The 21,577-nt window shown below is 44.4% G+C and overlaps 1 protein-coding gene across 4 annotated transcripts in view; it reads right to left on the bottom strand.

Moving 5' to 3' along the window:
• Window positions 1-21,577, bottom strand: part of NTRK3 (neurotrophic receptor tyrosine kinase 3) — a 416,191-nt gene that overhangs the window by 321,590 nt on the left and 73,024 nt on the right. The window contains exon 1 of one of the 4 annotated variants that reach the window (XM_060282685.1): window positions 9,249-9,488. The exons of the other annotated variants lie outside the window; for them this stretch is intronic. The gene's annotated coding sequence lies outside the window, so the exon portion shown is untranslated. Of the gene's footprint in view, window positions 1-9,248; window positions 9,489-21,577 lie in introns of those variants that run through there. 4 annotated transcript variants of the gene reach the window in all.

Here is a 21,577-nt window from a genome sequence, read left to right as displayed (position 1 = left end):
ACAGAGTCCCATTTGTGGCCAGCGCAAAACAACACAGCCCCCACCCCTGAATTTCTATCTATTCTGCAAACATGCTTAAACAGCAAATCTGTTTCTGCTGACAGTGGATTATAATGCACTATCCCTATGGCCACTGCAATAGTTTTTTTTTTGCTAGCCATTCATCAATCACATGATCGAAAGGCGGGGCCTGCTAAAACTTACTAAACCAAACAGAATATAGAAGGTAAGCATATGAGCAGGTAAATTTAAATTGCACTAAAACTGCAGAGCAGCCTACTAATACAAATCCCAAGGTGCGCATTGATCCTTTCCAAAAGTAATGTTTGGGTAAATAACTGTGTTTTAGCTGGTGCTGTAAAGCAAAATGAGTCAGCACCAGCTGTATCTCAGAAAGGAAGGAAATCCAAAGAAGGGTGCCACAACAGAGGAGGTCCTATCAACTGTTACTGCATAATAGATCTCCCCTAAGAGGTGGAATACCGAGAAGGGCCTGTCAATTCACACTATTTGCCACACACAGGGTTGCACTGGGACCAGAATTAATTTAGATGACAAGGAGCATCACACAAGCAAAGGTTGGAGAAAGCAGAATCTGCTGCAGAGTTGATGCTCTGCAGTATCTAAGATGGTGAGATGAGAAGCTCGTCCATGAGCTCTTTGAATGGGCTTAGGAAAGCTACACTGAGCATCAGCCTCTCCAATTGCAATGAAGAGATAATAAAGCTGATCTACCTTATAGGGCTGTGGTTGCAATGACTGAATGGCATATCAGTGCTACCTATTCTTTAAGAATTCTCTCTCTCTCTCTCTCTCTCTCTCTCATTTTTGTATCTTGAATTTCAAAGTGAACATCATGATCCTTGCACACACAAAAATCCACTGAAAAAATAAATTGAAATTATGCTAATGGAACTTTAAAAAAACTAAATCCATTCTCGCCCCCCCCCCAACAAACTGGATGAAATGAAACCTTTTCCCCCCTTTTTTGTTTAGTATATGCTGTCTTAACGGTTCTAGCAAGAACTCTGAAACACCAGGAACACCAAAACAGGCTTCTCTTAAAAATTCAACTAAGTTAATTATATTAATGGTGACATGATAATTACACGGTGTCAAAAGGGCCCAAAGCAATGAGTCTCGGAGAGGTCACTTTGTCTGCTAGTGAAATGGTCTCATTTGTTATTTTATGTTTCTTTCTGTAGAGAGAGAGAAAATGCCTCCAGCTTTATAGTTCCTAAGTGAGGGTAATGAAGACCTGAACTACTGGCATCAGGATCAGGAAAAGGGTAAAAGCCACTGGTAGAGGGGAGACGTGGGTGGGAAAGAACCCTTCTCCTGCCTGAAGGGTTAATCACCCTCCTCTTGCCCAAAGCTTCATCTGTGCAAAACTGCATCTTCTAGTTCCCAGTTTTTACAGGGAAAACAGCCTTGCAGAGGCAAGACTAGAGACATCAGAAGCTGCCTTGGGACACCTAGCTCAGTAATAATGATGAACCTGTAGCCCTCCAGACATTGTTGGATGCCAATCCCCATTAACCCCAGTTAGCATGGCCAACAGTCAAGGATGGTGGAAGTTGGTCTTCACTATCTGACAGCAGCTCTTCATTGTTTTGGACTGAAGTCATTCCCGGTCCTATCTGGAGATCCTGAGCGCTGGATCTGGGACCTTCTGCAAGACAAGCAAGTGTTGTACAACTGAGCTACAGTCCCTCCCTTCTGCAGGTTTATTATTATTATTATGAATTTATAGGGTGTTCTGAGGCACAAAACGCCACTGAAGCAGCATACAAGATAACAACAGAATAAAACACAAAAACCCACACTCTAAACGAAAAGGAAGATCATTTGAACAACCTCTAAAAACAATAAGAACATCTGTCCACGCTCTAAGAACAATGTCTGCTGATGTACAACTGACATTCTGTAAATGATTGGGTTATACCTCAGGGGAAGCCTTAAACAAAAACTTCTTTGGTAAGCACTTGAACATCAGGTGCCCAGCTAATTTCAGTTACGACACTAAAAAGCTAGTTTCTAGAATAAAGTAAGAGAGTCTCTGGGGCAAATGGTATTCTTGGCAGTGCCTTGCCTGAAGTTACTGGTATGAATGTAAAAATGCATTGATATTACACACACACACACACACACACAGTGGTACCTCAGGTTAAACCACTGAGCCTAGGGCTTGCCGATTAGAAGGTCGGCGGTTCGAATCCCTGTGACGGGGTGTGCTCCCATTGCTCGGCCCCAGCTCCTGCCAACCTAGTAGTTCGAAAGCACATCAAAGTACAAGTAGATAAATAGGTACTGCAACAGCGGGAAGGTAAACAGCATTTCTGTGTGCTGCTCTGGTTCGCCAGAAGTGGCTTTGTCATGCTGGCCACATGACCTGGAAGCTGTATGCCGGCTCCCTTGGCCAATAATGTGAGATGAGCGCCGCAACCCCAGAGTCGGTCACGACAGGACCTAATGGTCAGGGGTCCCTTTACCTTTACCTCTACCTCGGGTTACAGATGCTTCATGTTACAGACTCCGCTAACCCAGAAATAGTACCTCGGGTTAAGAACTTTGCTTCAGGATGAGAACAGAAATAGTGCGGCGGTGGCGCGGCGGCCCCATTAGCTAAAGGGGTACCTCAGGTTAAGAACAGTTTGAGGTTAAGAACAGACCTCCAGAATGAATTAAGTTCTTAACAAGAGGTACCACTGTGTGTGTGTGTGTGTGTGTGTGTGTGTGTGTGTGTAATTTAAAAATAACATTAAACAATACAAACAACAAATAATGAGTATTGGTCACCAGATACAAAGTGAAATACAGTCATGATATGCATAGGGCAGGGGGGAATTCGCAGCATGTTATGTTAAATAAGCAATCCTAAAAGATGTATGAGTTACAGGGAAACTATGTTCCTCCGGGTGACAGTTAATAAAAATAAATAAACTTAAATGAATCAGCATCAAAAGTATCTTGTTCTGTTTCTTCATGCATCGTTCTACAACGTTGTGCAGGTTTATCAGTCAAAGTCAAGTACCATACCCTGTCATATCGCTTGCGGGAAATACATCTGTTTAGAAGACATCATTTTCTGTCCTGCCCTGTATTTGTCATATGTAGCACTGTTTCCTGCTGCAGTTCATCTTCTTCCAAAAACGGTGTTATGCATCTCATTGTTTGCTGCGCCAAAAATTACATAACTTGCATAATTTATGTAATTAATTACATAAATTGCATTGCCATTACATTATTCCAGCCTATTCATTTCAATGTAATGGAATACATAATGCAAAGAGGTGTGGGATGTAGTCAATTACCTATTGTTGGCAGACAGAAAACAACAGCAGCAGTGATTAGCAATCATATTCACTGGGGTGATTTCCGTTGCAAGCATGGGATGAAAAAGCAAACATTGGCAATTTCCACTCTGGTAATTCCGCTAAGGACCCTCCCCAAATTTTCTCACCTTAATTCTTCCTTGGTACTTGGAGTTTGGAATTAGCAGCACCTAAGTGCCAAGTGGAACCAAGTTCTTAAAAATTCTCTGTTCTCTGGTTTGCTTTTCATTTCAGAATAAAATGTGGCCCTGAGCAATTTTTTTATTGATAAGAAATCCACTGAAAAACAAAAAGAGATAACTCCTAGCTGTGCTTGATTTATAACAGAGAACACAACTACTTTATAATATGAACATGGTATATCCAGAAACTATAAAACAATGAAGCTGCAAATTCTGCAAATAAAAAAATATTATTTTGATACTATACTACACTGAAATGTTTAAATGTTTCTTTGATTGTCCTTGAATCTTCCTGCCACATTTGCCGTCCTCTCCTCTCCTGCTACATCAGCGTGATGTGCCACACCCTTTGAGAACCACTGGTGTAGAGAGAAATCTGCATAATGCAGTTTGCGGAACCTTTTGGTTCCTTTCTCTCGTTTACCTCCCCTTGTTATGCTTATAAAACAATGCCCCCCATCACACAAAAATAAGCAATTTTTGCTATAATTGTATAACTTATTGCATCAACATACTTTCTGTACAAGGGGTTTACAACATGGAGGAGCACATCAAGAAAAGTACACAGAAATTAATTCTGTTACAATTGGACATCCAATCCTATAATGGCTCTTTTTGCACAGTAATTATATATATATATATATATATATATATATATATATATAATTTTTATTGGTTTTTCCAGATATTTTCCATCAAAACATCCATCTTGTATACAAAATATAAAATCATTTGGCTTTTTCAGCCTAAGACTTCCCTCCTCCTTGACTAATGGTTTTCCAAATTAATCTCTAATATGCATTTTATTCTCCACAGTGATTTATTGATGCACATGTGCATTGATAGGTTTGGAGCGAGGCAAGGAAAAAGCAAATGAATGAAAAGAACTGACACTGTGGACAAACTGCATATTCTCCAGTTCCAAAATTAATTTTAGGACGCTTCTAGCTTAAAAAGCAATTTATGAGGAGTGGGATCCAGGAAATAATTAATAGTCAGGGAACACAACTGAGGAAATGCTCTTATGCTTATGCTCTGCCATATTACTAAAAGTCAGGAACATCTAATGAACCTGAATGTTGGAAGAAGATTCAGGACAGAGGCAAGAAGATACATCTTCACAAAACATATTTAATCAGTTAAATTTGCTACCACAAGACATAGTGATGGCTACTAAATTGGATGATTTTAGAAGAAGATTATACACATCCATGGAGGAAAAGGTCCATCAATGGCTACGTGCCATAATGTCTATGTTCTACATCCACTATGGCAGGCAATGTGCTGGGAATCACAAATGGGGAGAGTGCTGTTGCACTGAGATTCTGCTTCTGGGTTTCCCAGGAGCATCACTGCGAGAAAAAGATGCTGGACTAGATGGGCAATTGACCTGATCTTGCAGGACTAGTGTTCTTAAAGAGGAATGGGGCATAAACCCAAACCAACATCTTTTGGCTCTGCATAAATCCATAAGGACTACAGTCATACCTCGGTTTAAGTATGCCTCAGTTTGGGTATTTTCAGTTTAAGTACTCTGCAGACCCGTCTGGAACGGATTAATCCACTTCCCATTACTTTCAATGGGAAAGTTCGCTTCAGGTTAAGTACGCTTCAGGTTAAGTACTCCACGGACCATCTGGAACGGATTAATCCGCTTTCCATTACTTTCAATGGGAAATTTCGCTTCAGGTTAAGTACAGACTTCCGGAATCAATTGTGTACTTAGTGTACTTAAACCGAGGTACCACTGTAGTTCAGTTTTGTTGGCTTTATTAATAAGAATCTAATTCACACTTCTTGAACCAATACTCAAACCTTTGACATTCACACTTCTCCAACTTTCAAAGCAAACAATGTGTATTAAAATGCATATATTAAGGGAAATTGTGCATTTAAAATGTGTATGTTAATGAAATAAACTTGCAATAATTTATTATATTGAGTGAGATGTCTTGCAAAAATGAATCAAAGCTGCATTCAAAATGTATGTATTACGAGAAATTCACAGTAAATTTCGTAATAACATTAATGAGTTATTTTGTTATTTTAAAAATTGCAAATCCTTCTGAAATGTGGAGTATAGAATTTAAGACTGGGGGAAATGCAACACAGAGAAAACTGAAATTGAGAGATTTATCCATCCTTAATTGCCAGGTCCATACTTAAGCTCAAACTCAGGACGGTTGATTCTCAAAATGAGCCCCTGCAGTCCAAAATTTGTTACACCCGTCTGCACCTAAGCTGTGGTTGCAAAACACCGGGATGCATTTCTCATCTAACACAACCTTCCTGCAACTGTTAACAACCTCAGCACTGCTGGATCAAAAGGTGAAGAAAAGCACTGAGACACATGTCCATGGCTTTTATACAACACAACGGAGTTTACACTGGGCTTCTCCTCCTCGCCCCCCGCCCCAAATGCTATAAACCTGGACACATCGTTGACAGCTGAAAAGATTGTTTTACACAGGCTAATGTGGCCCAGATGTTCTCTGTCTCTGCTGAACAGGTTTCCCTTTCAATTTTCAAATACATTTGCCTGGGAGAGAGAGTCAGGAATCAGAGGTCTGTTCAGCTCAGGGACTGGGGATCAAAGGCAACGACTGTGACAAAGAATAAATGAGCAAGGCCTGGCATGTTCCTTCCTACTGGAATGACAACAAACCCAAGCTTATCCCCAACCTGCTGCTCTGTATTGGTGATGATGCCTTTCTGAAACACTACCTTGCTGCGAAGCACCACGGCAGACCCCTCTGCATGCCAATAAGGAATCTGCGGTAAGTACAGAGTAAATGTTGGATGCTCAGAGAAGTAAGGGAGGAAGGCGAGACCCACCTAGAGAGCCAAGTCAGTCAAATCAATGATGACAATCAATGGGGTGCCCTCGCATCCATTGATTGTATTAGGGGAAATTGATTTTTAAATTTTATTTTAGAGGAGATTCTGGTAGTGCTGGAGTCCAAAACTTCAGGTATTTGGTTGCTCGGGTCTAGATCCAACGGGGACCCCTTTGAAGACCTGGTCTTCTACGTGGAACCATATTCCCTTTAAAACCAATACTTCCCTGTTGGAAATGTAAAGAAAAAGAAGGGACTTTTTACCATATGTGGTGTAGAGAAGTTGAAAAGTATTGGGAAATGATTTATAATGAATTGAAAAATAAATGTTTAAAGGGACATTTGTTAAAAAAAAACCGGAAGCATTTTTATTAGGAATTTTAGGACAAGATCTGCCAAAGAAGGTAAAGAATTTGTTTTTGTATGCTACAAGAGTTTTATTAGCACAAGGATGGAAGAAAGAAGAACTACCAACGAAAGAACAATGGCAAGAAAAATGGATGGGATACGCAGAACTGGCAAAGTTAACATATAAGCTGCGAGAAAAGGACAATCGGGATTTTAAGGCAGAACAGGAGCTATTTACAAACTATTTGAAAAACCAACAAAGAGACTTGGAGTCGCTGGCAGGGTTTGAATAAACATTACACAATTGTTCTTTATATTAGTAAAATAGGAACATATATTGGAGTGATATGTATGGCGTTAAAATATGCAGAGATAATATTAACAGAGAAACCAGGAAAGGGAGCTTGGGAAAGCCCGAGGGGGGGGGGAGGGAAAAGGGGTAAAATGTAATTGGATGTAAAATGTATAAATTGTTTGGTTTTGGTATTTGTTCTTTCCAATAGAAAAATTTATAAAAAAATAAATAAAATAAAACCAGTATTTCCCTTCCTTATTGTCTAATGGAGCTTAGAAACTGTGGTAGCTCTAGGAGTGCATTTCCTACAGCTCCCAGCATCCGTGGGCATGGCATTTCCCAGAGATTTTTGGTACTACAACCTGTGATTCCCAGTGGTACTGCAACAACTTCCATTAGTTATTCTGACTACTAAGAAGTTAGGGCAGGAACCCCCAAACTTCAGCCCTCCAGATGTTTTGGACTACAATTCCCATCATCCCTGACCACTGGTCCTGTTAGCTAGGGATCATGGGAGTTGTAGGCCAAAACATCTGGAGGGCTGCAGTTTGGGGATGCCTGAGTTAGGGGAAAGGAAGGATACCTCATAGGACAAGCGTGGGGATTTGTTGGCTCCATGAGCTGGATCATATTAGGATTGGCAATGTGGGGCAAAGTTGACAAGTGGGTGGGGCCACCCACCTGTTAATTACCTGACATCACAATGATGTCAGATGCAAGTTGCTGCTAAAGTATAGGTCCCTCCCACACTCACACGCACATTTTAGCAGGGAATTCTATGTAAATCCCAGCTGGGAACAGGCAAATGCAGCCAATTCAATTAACCCCATGCGCCCACTCAGCAAACAATGCCATGAGTGATGTCAGCTGATTGAGCAGGTGGGTGTGGTTTGAGGAAATGAAATTTGTATGCCCCCCCCCCCGGTGGGACACGACTGGCTCATGGGCCAAAGGATTCTTCCTCTGCCATAGGGTGTAAGGCCTGCTCAGCACAGAGCATAGATTCAGACCCGGAATTATTTTATTGCTGAGGGTTTTGTTTTTGTTTTTTACAAATCTTCAGGAAAGTATTCAGCAAAATTATCCCGTTCCTTTGAATTATTTCTGATGCAGACTTGAATGGGCAGTCGGGGGGGGGGGGGAGATGACGTAGACAAGCACTCATCATTACTTTCTGAGAAGCCATAAATAATTTGTGACTGGACTTTATGGAAATATATATTTTAGTAACTACAGGCACGAAGAACTGAATACCTTCAATATGGGAAGTCATAAAATTCAGTAACTGAAAATGAAAAAGGAGCTGCTGTGTCATAAAGAGTTTTGAGGGGCTATGCTTTCTCTCCAGTAACAGGGCAATGAAGGATCAAATATTTGCCTTTTCACATACCCTGTTCCGCACACAACTGATGAACAGAAATAGCCATACTGTATTAGGAAAGTTTCCGCATTTAGAGGATAAATTAAGGTTGCCATTTTTTTTTAAAAAAAGAACCACCACCACACACAAATGAATCTAGCCTGGTAATTATCAGCATAACCATAGGGTGTAATTGTGATTTGTCAAGGTAATGATCATAAAAACATAGCATTTGTGACACAGTTCGCTCTGTACTTGCAAATCTTCACCTCTTTCCAGATTTGGAGAGCCTGCTCAGAAAGCAATTAGGGAGAGGAATTGTAGCACAGAGAGCAGGAGATGGAATGAGACAGCAATTCAAACTTGCAGATATGTCACAGATATCAGTAATTTCCACCAAGGCAATGGAAACCATATGTGGGGCAGAGGGAATCCAAGGGACTGAGTAGACATTCCTGAAATTTGCACAGAAATGTGGAACGGGAGCTCTTGATACAAGACAACTAGCCACATAGAGCAGGGTAAGGAACCTCATAACAACAGAGGAAGGTGCCTTCTGCCAAGTCAGGTCAACAGTCCATCAAGCCCAGTATTGTCTGCACTGACTGGCAGCAGCTATCCAGGGTTTGAGACAGGGACTCTCTCCCAGCCCTACCTGGAGAAGCTGTGCATTGAACCTGGGCTACTGAGCTAGAGGATCTGTTGACCTGACATGGCATAAAGTAGCTAACTTGGTTCCTAAGAGTGGAGATGATTTACAGCGAGAATAAGTGAGCATCGGGAGTGTCCAATTTCCTCCTTTCCTAAGCTTTTACCTCCACTATACAGAGTGGATATCTCTCCCTTGATGCAGCAAATGGGGTGCGCTTCTTTGCCATTCTCTTTACATACCCAACTTTATTGTTGCCACTGCTGCTGCTACACTCAGCTCAGTGGGTGGTGAGCTTTCACCCGGATCGTTGGCAAAGTGATCCCTTGCAGCCGAAAGTGACAGTTTCTCTGCTGTTGCTTACAAGAACTTTCTCAGCTGTGCTTCGACAGCATATGCTCTGGATTAGAAGCAATTACCATAAACCTGTTCATGTTTCATTAGGCTGGAAACCCTGAATCTGGCATGTGTGCTAACGTGTTCCTAGGTTACACAAAGGAGGCGGGGAACTAGCCTCTGACAAATCAACACTCAGACATGCAAGCTGCCTGCTTGGGGGGGGGCAGTTAATAATGTTCTGACACCTCTTTAGCAGAAGCCAGTATTGGCTGGAGTAGTGACAACAAGTCCTGCTTAATTGTCTGGCTGTTGTATTGAGTTTAAAACTCCCATTTCTGCCAGTCTCTCAATGGCTACTAGCCAGGACGGCTATGTCTCACCTCTACCATTGAGTATGTCTCTGAAAACCGGTTGCTGGGAAACACAAATGGAAGTGAGGGAGAAGACCCTCAGAGCTGGATCTCATTGTCTGGGCTGGGTGATGGTGGTGGAGACACTCCTTCAGGTATACATCGCCAAGGCTGTTTAGGGCTTTAAAGGTCAGCACCAACCAAAGGTGTTCTGCTAAGTGGGAGTCAGTTCCAAGGTATTGTGCTGTGAAACCAATGACTAATGCGCCTTTTGCAAGAGTGAGCATTTAATTACAAGCAGCACAGGTTGGAAATGGAAGAATCAGGGACACCCGCAAGCATCACGGCATCATTCCCTTCTCCCCCGACACGCCCCCCCCCAATGGCAGCCTCCTGACCACACCCAGGTTCTCTTCTTGCCAGCAAAATCTCTGGCTACTCTCTGTGACCCAATTCAACTGACTTCCTCTTTCCCTCTCTTGGCCCACACATTCCTGGGACACAAAACCCATCTCCGGCAGATGGGTGTGACCTGCATTCAAAGCAGAACTGGTAAGAAGCATTCCCTCTGTTTTCAAGTTCAGGTGTGAGTGTTATCACTGATGTAGCAAAAATGGCACAACCCCTCATCACAAGCCAGGTTTGCTTCTGAGTAATGAGCCCTGCCTCTCATTTCAAAGAATAGCTTGACCTATTTGCTCAAGAGGAGTTGCGTGGATGTTTCTTGCAGCTGTGAGCTTTGCAGCAGCAGCAGCAGCATGTTCCAAGAGGAAGCGATGTGGCTTGAAAACAGGGACTACTTACCCTGATGGCAATGTTCTACCCTCCATTGTCAGAGGTAGTACGGCCCTGAATACCAGTTGCGGGAAATCACAAGTAGGGAGAGAGCTGTTGTGCTCAGGTCCTGTTTGCGGGCTTCCCGTTGCAGTCCAATGGATAGCTCAGTTGGTTGGAGTGTGGTGCTGATAATGCCAAGGTTGCAGGTTTGATCCCCGTATGGGGCAGCTGCATATTCCTGCATTGATGGGGGTTGAAATAGATGATCCTCAGGGTTCCTTCCAAATCTACAATTCTATGTTTCTATGATTCCCATTGGGGCATCTGGCTTGATCCAGCATGTTCTTCTTATGTACTAGCATAAGAGCATAGGAAGCTGTCTTAATATGGGCCTGGGCCCACTGGTCCATCCATCTCAGTATTGTCTACCATGACCATGGCCTCATCCTCTAAGGTGCCAAGGTGCTAAAGAGGAAACGGCTGGGCTCCTACAAGCTACACCTGCTGAAATCAGGTTGTAGTCTCATGATTTGGAGGTCACAAACAGCCAGTGGGGAAAGGGACTGTATTCCTACATCTGTCCCAGTCTTAATTGGAGAGGATATGGATTGAACTTGGGGGGCTTTTTTGCATGCATCTCATGTGTTCCAACATGGAGCTACAACTCTTCTGCCCAGTTTATAAAGCTTTTGCCTTCTCCTCCACTTTCCTCTAGTCTCAGGTAGGGCTTTATTTAGGAACTGAGCCCAGGACCTCTTACACCCACAGTGACAGCCATGCTCCTGTTCACTGGTCTGATTTTTTTTTTATCTGCATAGCAGTGCATAGAAACATAGGGATCTGCCTCATACTGAGTCAGAACATTGGTCCATCGACCTCAGCAATGTCTGCTAGGATTGGGCAACATATCAATATAACCAGTTTGCATTCAACATTGTGTTAACTGTTTCATAATATCTGACCTGGCAATATATCATGGATCACAATGTTTGTGTGTGCTATGTAAACAATTGTGACGTGGGGGAAACTGTGAAGCTGGACATTGCTTCTCTCATGAGTCCTGCCCCCCTCCCCCCTGTTGCTCTGTTCTCTAAAATAACAGTTTTAACAAAATGTTAAATGTAAGTGAAAATGTATCGGTTTTAGACTCCTAAGTAGTAGCAGTTGGCAGGACATCACCCCATTCACCTCTATGTAGTTTCATCATTATTTCAGACATGTGTATCACAATGTTGAGCTGATGATATATCGTGATGGTAAAAACCAGGTTTCGGCCAGCCCTATTGTCTACGATGACTAGCAGTGACTCTCCAAGGTTTCATTTAGAGGACATTCCCAGTGCTACCTGCATATGTAATTGCAGGATTGAACCTGGGATCTTCTGGCATGCAAAGGAAATCCTCTGCCACTTAAGTGTGGCCCTTCTCCATGTGCAGCAGCATTGGCAAAGGGAACTAAGGGCCTTTGTAACAGCCAGGATGCTGTAGTGGTTAGAGTGTCAGACTAGGACCTGGAAGACTGGGGTTCAAATCCCCAGTTGGCCACGAAGCTCACTGGGTGACCTTGAGCCAGCCACCACCTCCCAGCCTAACCTACCTTACAGGGTTGTTGTGGGGAGTATAGAATCTTATAACTGTAGATTTGGCAGTGACCCAAAGGGTCATCTATGCAGGAGATGGGAGAGCCACCTTGGAGTATGAATGCAATAAAGCAGAACAAAATATTTGTTCTTTGGGGAAGAGAAGGAGTTTAGATCCCTCCTCCTGCCTCATTTCCACCCCTCTCCACTTGTGGTTTTTGCTGCTGAAGCTCCAGACATCCTGACCCTTTTGCTATGATCAGTAAGCCGCAACTTCTCTGCAACATGGTTGCACATTGGTGGCACTGGAGAACAAAATTGGTTATGTTTTCTTCCCTTGTGCAAGCTTCCACCGCCCGCTCCCTCCTACTTAAACTGCAAAACACAGAGACCAAGTTGATGGCCTCCCCTCCCACTTCCTTCTACACCTCTAACCTATATATACAAACTGTGAAGGAAGAAAGCCTCCCCATCTCCCATTTGCAATCTGCATCTCTGTGCGCCAGAGAATGTTAACGATGACGGCAGACTCTACACCCTCTTCGCAGGTTTGACTCTCCCCCTCCATCTCTCCATCTTCCTGTGTTTCCTGGAGCTGCCTTCCCACAAGTCAGAGCTATTTGAACCTTCCTTTACCCATGTCCTCCATCACGTACACACACACACACACACACACAAACCTACTAAATGTGACAATGCCCGATGTCATGTCAATGCTGGAATTGGATCAGGGGTCAGGAAACTTTTTCAGCAGGGGGCCGGTCCACTGTCCCTCAGACCTTGGGGGGCGGGGCGAACTATATGTTGCCATGATTATGACCAGCATTTTTGGCAAAACCCTTTATTGGGACCAACCCCAACGTTGCCCAAATGTGGTTTTTTTGGGGGGGGGTGTTCCCTCATACACCCACGCTGCATCCTTTGCATTTTATGCATTGACAGTTATTCTTTCTCTCGTAAGGCGGGGTGGGGGGCTGAGGTAAGCGTGCCATTCCTGTCAGCCCTGGAGAGCGTGTGCGCATGCATGGGTGAAGGGGAAAGCCATTGGCCACGCTAAGTCAGGCCGGCACCGCTCAAGCAAAAATGTTATTTTCCCCACGTGAGGGAAGACGAGGCAGAGATGGCTATTTACCTTTCCATGGCTCGCACCGTGTAGCTAATGAGCAGCTTCCCCAGCAGAGCAGCCGCCCAGGCACTCACCGCTTGCTTTGGTCGGGAGCACCGCTGCCACAGACACTGGCGGGCGTCGCTCCTGAGGCGCCTCTGAGCCCCTGCTGCTGCAACTGTCCTTCCTGAGGTCAGTCGCCGGCAGCTCCATGGTGGAAATCCAAACTGTGGCTCCTTTTCCCTCTTCCCCACCCCTCACCCCAGAAGAAAAGATTGCTGCACATGCGCGACAGGTGGAGAATGGGCTTGTCTTGAGCAACCGTCCACCTCACTTTTGACCCCCCAGCCTGGCTGAGTTGCAAAAACCATCGCACGCACAGACACGCTATGCTGGCTGACTGGATTCCCGGACCGTCCGCGGTTGGATCTAGAAGGCAATTGGGCCTGATCCGGCCCGCGGGCCTGAGTTTGCCGACCCATGGGAGAGATGATGGTGATCTTTCTCAGCCTTCTTCCCTGCTCCTGCAGAACATATGTGGAGGCCCCCCAATATTTTTCATTCACTTCTCTGCTCACTTTGACTTCTTCAGGGCTTTCTAAAGCGTGACCAACTGGGCCGAGGTGCCCGGTTGGGGGTGGAGGGGTGCCAGTCTCTCCCCTCCCCAACACAGCTCAGACCTCCACAAGACCCCGGCAAAGAGCTCCATGAAATGTGTCTGGCTGTTTTGAGCAGGCCTCAAAGCCCCGACAGTTTGACCCTGCTCTGATTTTGGTCGAGGTCCATCTTTTTGAGTTAAGCTCAGCCAACAGGCTGGAGCGGATGCCAGAATTAAATGCTAGACACGCAATCAATCATCTAAATGAAGACAGTTTGTTCATCGGACAGCAAGATTCACAGGGAAACGGCATCATCTGAACTTTTGCAAGGAGGGGCTGGGGCCAAAGGAAACAGCAAACACCCCTTGATTCCCAAATTGTTATGGCCCAAAGAGGCCTAAATATATGAACATGATCTGGGAGCTGGAGGACTTTTCCTAAGAGGAAACAATAAACAGTAGAAATATCCATAAAACCTGGATGCTTAAATAATAATAATGAAGCAGGCCTGGCCCAAGACAGATTTGGGTTCCTCGTATAGAGAACCACTCCCAATTCTCTCCTTTCCCACCACCAAAAACCCTGCTCAGATCTCCCTAAATATTTTTTAAAAGAAGGGATTCCTTCACAGCAATGAAATCTTCACACCTCAGTTAATAAATCATAAGTCTGCCAGCAAACCTGCAGAAAGAGGGCACACTCAACCCCTTTCCTAGAAACCATCAGCCTGCTTAATCTGGAAACAAGCATACCTGTTATCATCTGTCAAATGACGGAGGTAGATATACAAATCCAGGGACCGTCAGTTACAACCTGTGATGCTAACAGCAATTCAGAGAGACAGCCTTCGGATTCCCTGCATTTGATAACGTTTCTTTGGAAGCTTCAGTGCCAAAACAAGATATCTGTCTTTATTAAGGGTGTTATACCTTGGCTCAGGGCAAGCTTCTAAACAGCCAGTCGCCTGGTCGCCTGGGGTGAATTAAAAATCTCATCAAGGTGACTAGATAGGAAGCTTTCTGAAATTCAGGGTTTTTTCCTCTCACATTCACTCACTCAAGCCAGAAATGACTAACATGGCAGCATGAAGCTGAATTTATTTCCAAGACCGCTCTTGTTATTGTTTTTAATTAATGTACAGTGCCTTGTGCATATTAAGTGTTTTACAAGTTAACACATTTAATCATCATCAAACGTGCCAGCAGAAAAGGAAAGAGAAAATTGCGAGCAAGCAATTCCTCAGCGGTAGGAATTCTTGCAAAGCTCTTGCCATCTTTTTTTTCCCCTCCCCTTCTTTTCTCTCTCCTTACAAAGCTTCCATCTCACTCCTCCCAAACAACATTTTTATTTTACTCCCCAGAGTTCCTGTTAAAACACTCCCTAAATATAGCACAGATATGCCTCCTCCTTTGTCCCAAAAGTAGAAGGAGACTGTTAAGTATTCCAAACCAGACACAAGGTATTTTAGTGCTTCCCTTGAACTTTGATCTGCTCCTTGGCATTTTTACAGCTTTAGTAAAGCGCAGTGCCTGCTATTGTTTTAATATCTTGAGTGGCACTACCGGGTAGTGAACAGCTTAATGGGCAGGAAGCAAGGAGTTCTGGGTTCAAATCCTCACTCAGCCAGGAAACTCTCCCTATGAGTTTAAGCAAAGTCTCTACTACTTCACCTAGCCTACTTCATGGGAATAGGCTAAGAACAGAATGGGCTGGCCTAGCGGAAGGGAACCGAGGCCCAGAGACTCAATATGGCCCCCCATGCCAGTCTAGCTGGCCCTCAGATCACATTGCCTTCACCTGGGACTCACACCCATTGACCCTGCTGTGTAGCCTCAAGTGCTATTAGTGGAATGTGTCCTTGAGCTGTGAAATTGCATAGGAGGAGAATGAAGAGGTGGGTCAATATATGTGTAGGAATCTCTGACTCTTGTGTGGCTGGAATACAGAAAGTGGAGGTTGGTTCCCTTGGGGCAAATGAGGCAGTGCCCCACCAATTTCAGTCTGTCCTCAGTCGCACCCATGCGTCCACCTTCATCATCATAATAATCAGTGCTTTTTTTCTGGGTGTACGAAGGGGTATGCACACCCCTAAACATTTTGTGAATCTAAGTTTGGCCTCATTGTGGGGCAGTATTTCAATCTGAGTAGAAAAATGAGAGTGCGCCTAAAAAATGTTTTTAGAAAAAAGCACTGATAATCATCATCATAATTTTATTATTTATATTCCACCCATTTGGCTGGGTTTCCCCAATCACTCTGGGCGGCTTACAGAATATAAAAATATATAACAAAGCATGAAACATTAAAACCTTCCCAATATAGGGCTGCCTTCAGATGTCTTCTAAAAGTTACGTAGTTCTTAATCTCCTTGACATCTGAAAGGAGGGTGTTCCACAGGGCGGGCGCCACTACCAAGAAGGCCTTCTGCCTGGTTCCCTGTAACTTCACTTCTTGCTGTGAGCATACCACCAGAAGACCTACTACAGTGGTGCCTCGCTAGACGAATTTAATTCGTTCCACGGGTCTTTTCTTATAACGAAAAATTCATCTAGCGAATCCCATAGGAATGCATTGAATTTTTTTGAATTTTTTTTTGCACATAGGAACGCATTAATTGAATTTCAATGCATTCCTATGGGAAACCGCGATTCGCTAGATGAATTTTTCATAAAACGAATTCGTCTAGTGAGGCAAACTCCGCTCGAAAAACCCTTTCGTTAAGTGGAAATTTCGTTAAGCAGGGCATTCGTTAAGCGAGGCACCACTGTATACAAGATGAGGCTCACATCCTTTGCTCCATCTTTTTTTCTCCCCCTTGCTCTGCCTTTCTCTGGCATGTGCCTCCTTCCCCCCCCCCAAGGTCACTCATGACAGAATCCAGCCCTTGGGGGTGGAAGACAACCCCACACTTAGTCTCATGGATACCCTGAGCTCCTTGGAAAGTGGGTAGCATACTTAAATATGATCAGAAAAAATAATAATGAAATTCCTTTCCCCCTCAGCACTATAAAAATAGGGTATTCCCAGGATACCCCAAACATTCTCCTCCACCACCCCAAAATCACCACTATGGCATTTTACTCCACCATCCCAAAAATCCCACTGGGGTTCCAAACCTGTTCATTCCCAGCTAGAATCTCCAAAGCAAAGTACAATATTTGAGAACATTTTTAGAAGATGCTCCCTTTAACCCTGTGGTTTAGGCTGCAAGCCTAGAAAATATGCCCTACTGAACACAGTGGTACTTACTTCTGAATAAACACATACAATGTTGTGCTGGAAGTTCTTCCTTCTCTTTTTTAAAAGAGAGAGAGAGGCACAAATTGGTTTAAACAGCCATTCCTTTGCCCCAGGGAATCCTGGGAACTGCAGGACAGTGAAAGGATAGAGAAAATGCTAGCACCACTCTCACCAAACACCAGAGTCTCAGGATGGAAAGGAAAACTTGGATGATTAAAATGATATAAATTGATAGTAGGGATGGAGAAACTCTGCCCCATAGACCAAATGTGGCCCCCATAAGCTTTCCTCCTCACAGAGCTATAATCCCAGAGTGGTTTATCCACCAATCCCTCCCCCCAGGAAACTGTAATTTTCTAGCTCTGTGTGGGGAATAGGAGTCTCTTAACAACTCTCAATGCTATAGGAGCTAACTCCTAGGGGCTGAGGTCCCTTCGCCCCCCCATAAAATATTTTAGGGGGGGCACTCCCCAAGTTGACAGGCATTGCCATTCCAATGGTATGTGTGCACTCCATCTTGTGATTGACGGGGCTTCCCTGGGCCTCTCCAATATTTTATTCAAGCTGGCTCCCCTGCTCAGCACATTTACCAAACTGCAGCTCTTTGAATTATCTGGGGAGAACCCATGGCTGTTTAAAGTAGTATCATAACACTTTGACCAGACATAGGCAAATTTGGCCCTCCAGATGTTTTTGAGACTACAATTCCCATCATCCCTGACCACTGGTCCTGTTAGCTAGGGATGATGGGAGCTGTAGTCCCAAAACATCTGGAGGGCCGCAGTTTGGAGATGCCTGACTTTTGACTGTATGGTGTGAATAAGACACCCATCCTGCCGTCTAGATTTGACTTGGCCCTGGCATGGCCCTTGCCCCTCACATGGCATTTCCTCGCAGTGTTGTGGACAAGGGAGAGTTGTTGTTTTTCTGCTCCATGCTTCCTAGTGTTACATGTATCCTGGCATGAAAAGTGAGGGGAGGGGAAGGGAAGAGGCAAGCCAAGAACGGACAACAGCCGGACAAGAGGAGCAGAACAAGGGGAAGGGGAAGTTTCAAGAGCCAAACAATGGCCGACACTGCCACGAACCAAAAGTCTCAATACCAGAGCACAGTCCCTCGGTTGTTTGGGATGCCCGGTGATGTCACTGATCTAAAAAGACACATCCAGAGTTGCCGTGGCAACAGCAGGCACCAACGGGCAGAATCGGCACCAGGCCAAGCCAGGGAGAAGGAGGGATGAATCAAAAGGAGAAGGAAACCAAAACGATTCTGAAGCAGCTATCCAAACCCTCCCCCCCCCCCATTTTGCTCCGCTGCCAAAATTTGCAAAGTCAGTTATTTTGGAGGGGAGGGAGAGCGATAATGGGAAGCGCCGGAGGAATCCAAAAAAGTCATAAGAGAAAGGAAGCTCATTTCGTTAATGAATGGAGACATTGTTTCACACCTCACACACAGCCAACACTCTCCCGGGGCCTTGGGGCGGCTCATTCAACAGCTCGCAACAGCAATAGTGGTGGAGGGGGGGGGAGTGTGGAGATCAATCCAGTTTCCTCCGAGTCAAGCCAAGCATTTGTTACTGGTTTCTGTTAACATGGGGTGGCATATCAGGCCCATGCTGACGGGGGCTTGACCAAAACTTCAGTCCCATCCACTTGCTTTCTCAATGGCTGCGGAAGCTGAATACAGTAAATTTCTCTTCTCCCGTCTTCTGAGCAACAGCCAGCTCATTAGCCTCCAGGGTTAAGTCAACACTTTCCAAACTTTTGGCTCTTGCATCTCCTCTGAAAATAATTTGGCAAAACTGAATTGTGTGTGTGTGTGTGTGTGTGTGTGTGTGTGCACGCCCATACACACACATACATACAAAATATCTGGATTCAAACCAACTTTAGAGTGGCTAAGCGTCCTACTTTACTGTTTACAGTCCTCTATTTGAAAGGTCAACCTCTATTTGAAGCAGTGTTGTTAGAAACAGATATGAAAGCTAGGAGCTAAATGGCACCCTAAACCTAGGTTTAGGGCGCAACAACTGAATGCCTAGGCGCGTGTTTTTTTATAACAAGAATACAAAGCTGAAAATCAAAGAACTGCAGCTAAAATATTATGTTCGTTTTTCACATGGTCCAGTCCTTCCCCTGCCCGCCCGCCCCCCAATATCCTTAAGAGGATCTCTTCTCTAGTCTTTGGAGAGTAGCTGGAAGTGGGGAGGCAGAAAAAAGTCCTCCTTTCCTTCCACTCTGCAGTTTTATTTTGAAATCTTAGGCGCAGAGCTTATTGTGCCCAGAGCTCAGAAACTGCTCGCACTAATGAAATTCTCTGTTGCAAAAAGTGCCTAGAACAATGGGAGTTTTGAACACTGATTTGAAGGTATGTCAGGTCTAAGGGCCCTTATGTGCTGGCCATTTATAGGGGTACTAGCTGGGAATACCCAGCACTGCCCAGGAATTTGAAGAAAAAATAATAATATTGATTTTTAAATGAATAGTGTAATTTGTGAGGTGTGGAGCTATGTGAACACACACACACACACACACACACACACACACACACACACACTGACCTGGGGGACACCTGGCCTGGCCCTGAATCAATTTGATTGGCCATCTTGATCAGGAGTCCCCAAACTAAGGCCCGGGGGCCGGATGTGGCCCAATCACCTTCTAAATCCGGCCCACGGAAGGTCCGGGAATCAGCATGTTTTTCCATTAGTAGAATGTGTCCTTTTATTTAAAATGGATCTCTGGCTTATTTGTGGGACCTGCCTGGTGTTTTTACATGAATGTGTCCTTTTAAAAAAATGCATCTCTGGGTTATTTGTGGGGCATAGAAATTAATTCATATTTTTTTTTTCAAAATATAGTCCAGCCCGCTACAAGGTCTGAGGGTCAGTGGACCGGCCCCCTGCTGAAAATGTTTGCTGACCCCCGATCTTGATTCAACATGGTGTCTGGCATCCAAATATAAATGAAGACTGCCGCCTCCACCCCGAGAACGCTTGTGCCAAGTTTGGCGACAATATTTGAAGAGGCATCCCAATCGGTGCAGGTTGTATCCATCCCACCCAATGATATCGTCATAGCCATCCAAGTTAGTGCAAGTCGGAACCACCACACCAGACATGGTAAAGACCTGGCAAATGAGGTGATGATATATTCTGAGGTGTCCAATTCCATGTAGTTTTCACCCACTACATCAAAAAGCATGCCAAAGTCAGCCATCTTGATTCAAAATTCTGCTGCCCCACCTTGGGAACCTTCATGACAAATTTGGAGAGGATATCTCAAGAGGTGTCCAAACACATAGAGAAAAAATGGACAAGCCATTTACCAATGTAGATGGTTACTGTTTGATCCGACACTTTTAGGGGTGATTTTGCAGCTGATTTTCTGCACCTAGAGGGCTCAGCCCTATGCCAAAGTGATCAAATTCCATTGCCATTAAAGCACCCCAGGCCAGAGAGGGCCTTAGTCAGCTTCCCTGAAGTCCCTGGCCCAACACAGTGTGCTTTTAGTGCTGACAGATCCACCCGATTTGGCATAAAGTGGAATTCGGCAACATTCCTAGCACGGCTTCTCCTTCCAAGTGCTGTTTTGCTTCCTGCCCCTCTCCTTTGCCCAAGGCTGTCCTAGATTGGACCCACTAAACCTCAGAGGGAGGGGTGGGAGAAACAGACTGTCTCACAGCTTGTCCACCACATCTAGTCATTTCCACCTTCCTAAGTGCCTAGGTCAGAAAAGCCTATCATTTAGCAAGGATTTTAAAAAGGCTGTTTCGGAGAGCTTTACTCAACACAGCTTGAAGCCACTATTCCCGTTTGTGTGGTTTCCAGTTCAAGGGAGCAGGCTTTGTTTTTCCAAGAGGCAGAAAGCCAGCTCTCAGCTCTGCAGTGTATGCACGATGGGGCGAAGGAAGTAGCAAGCTGTGACAAACAGGGCCAAGATGCTAAGTTTACCTACCAGAGTGAATGCCAGCTTTTCCTGTTGGACTGTGTCCCTCCTCATATAACTAAAGGTTGGGGAGAAATTTGATTCAGTTCAGATTTAAAACTGAACACCCCTGATTAGCACTTCCTGAGGACTGTGTCTAATGCTATGTCCTACTCAAAGTAGACCCTTTGCAAGGAATGGACATCAGTAACTTAAGTCCATTAATGCAGACTCACTCAGAGTAGGGCTAGCGCTGAATACAACCCAGGAACCAACCATGAATGGAAACACCACCCTTCTAAATTCTGTGAATTTTGCAATGCAGTTTTCCAGCAATTGAATGGGTACACAAATGCCTAAAGTGCATGGGGGCCTAGAGGAAATACAAAAATGCAAGATACTGGGGGGCGGGGATGCTTTGCAGAAATGTGCTTGCTAGGAGCAATTTGCACTAAAATGCAGGTGGTATTTTTCATGAGGATTTGAAAAAAAAAAATTAAAAAAATTGGAAGTTGTTGTGGAAATGTGGAGAACTGAACTTAGGATGGAAAAAATGAGAAACCAAAATTGACATATTTGCTTGTTGCCATATCCAACCCCTCAAAAGGCCTTTCCCAAAGTGGGGTGCATTTTGTTATAGAACTAGTATGCCCTGG

This window comes from Zootoca vivipara, chromosome 14 (assembly GCF_963506605.1).
Source record: "Zootoca vivipara chromosome 14, rZooViv1.1, whole genome shotgun sequence".
In the NCBI taxonomy this organism is placed as follows: domain Eukaryota; kingdom Metazoa; phylum Chordata; class Lepidosauria; order Squamata; family Lacertidae; genus Zootoca; species Zootoca vivipara.
The sequence above is the reverse complement of the archived record's forward strand: the minus strand, read 5'-3'. Positions and strand labels throughout refer to the sequence as shown.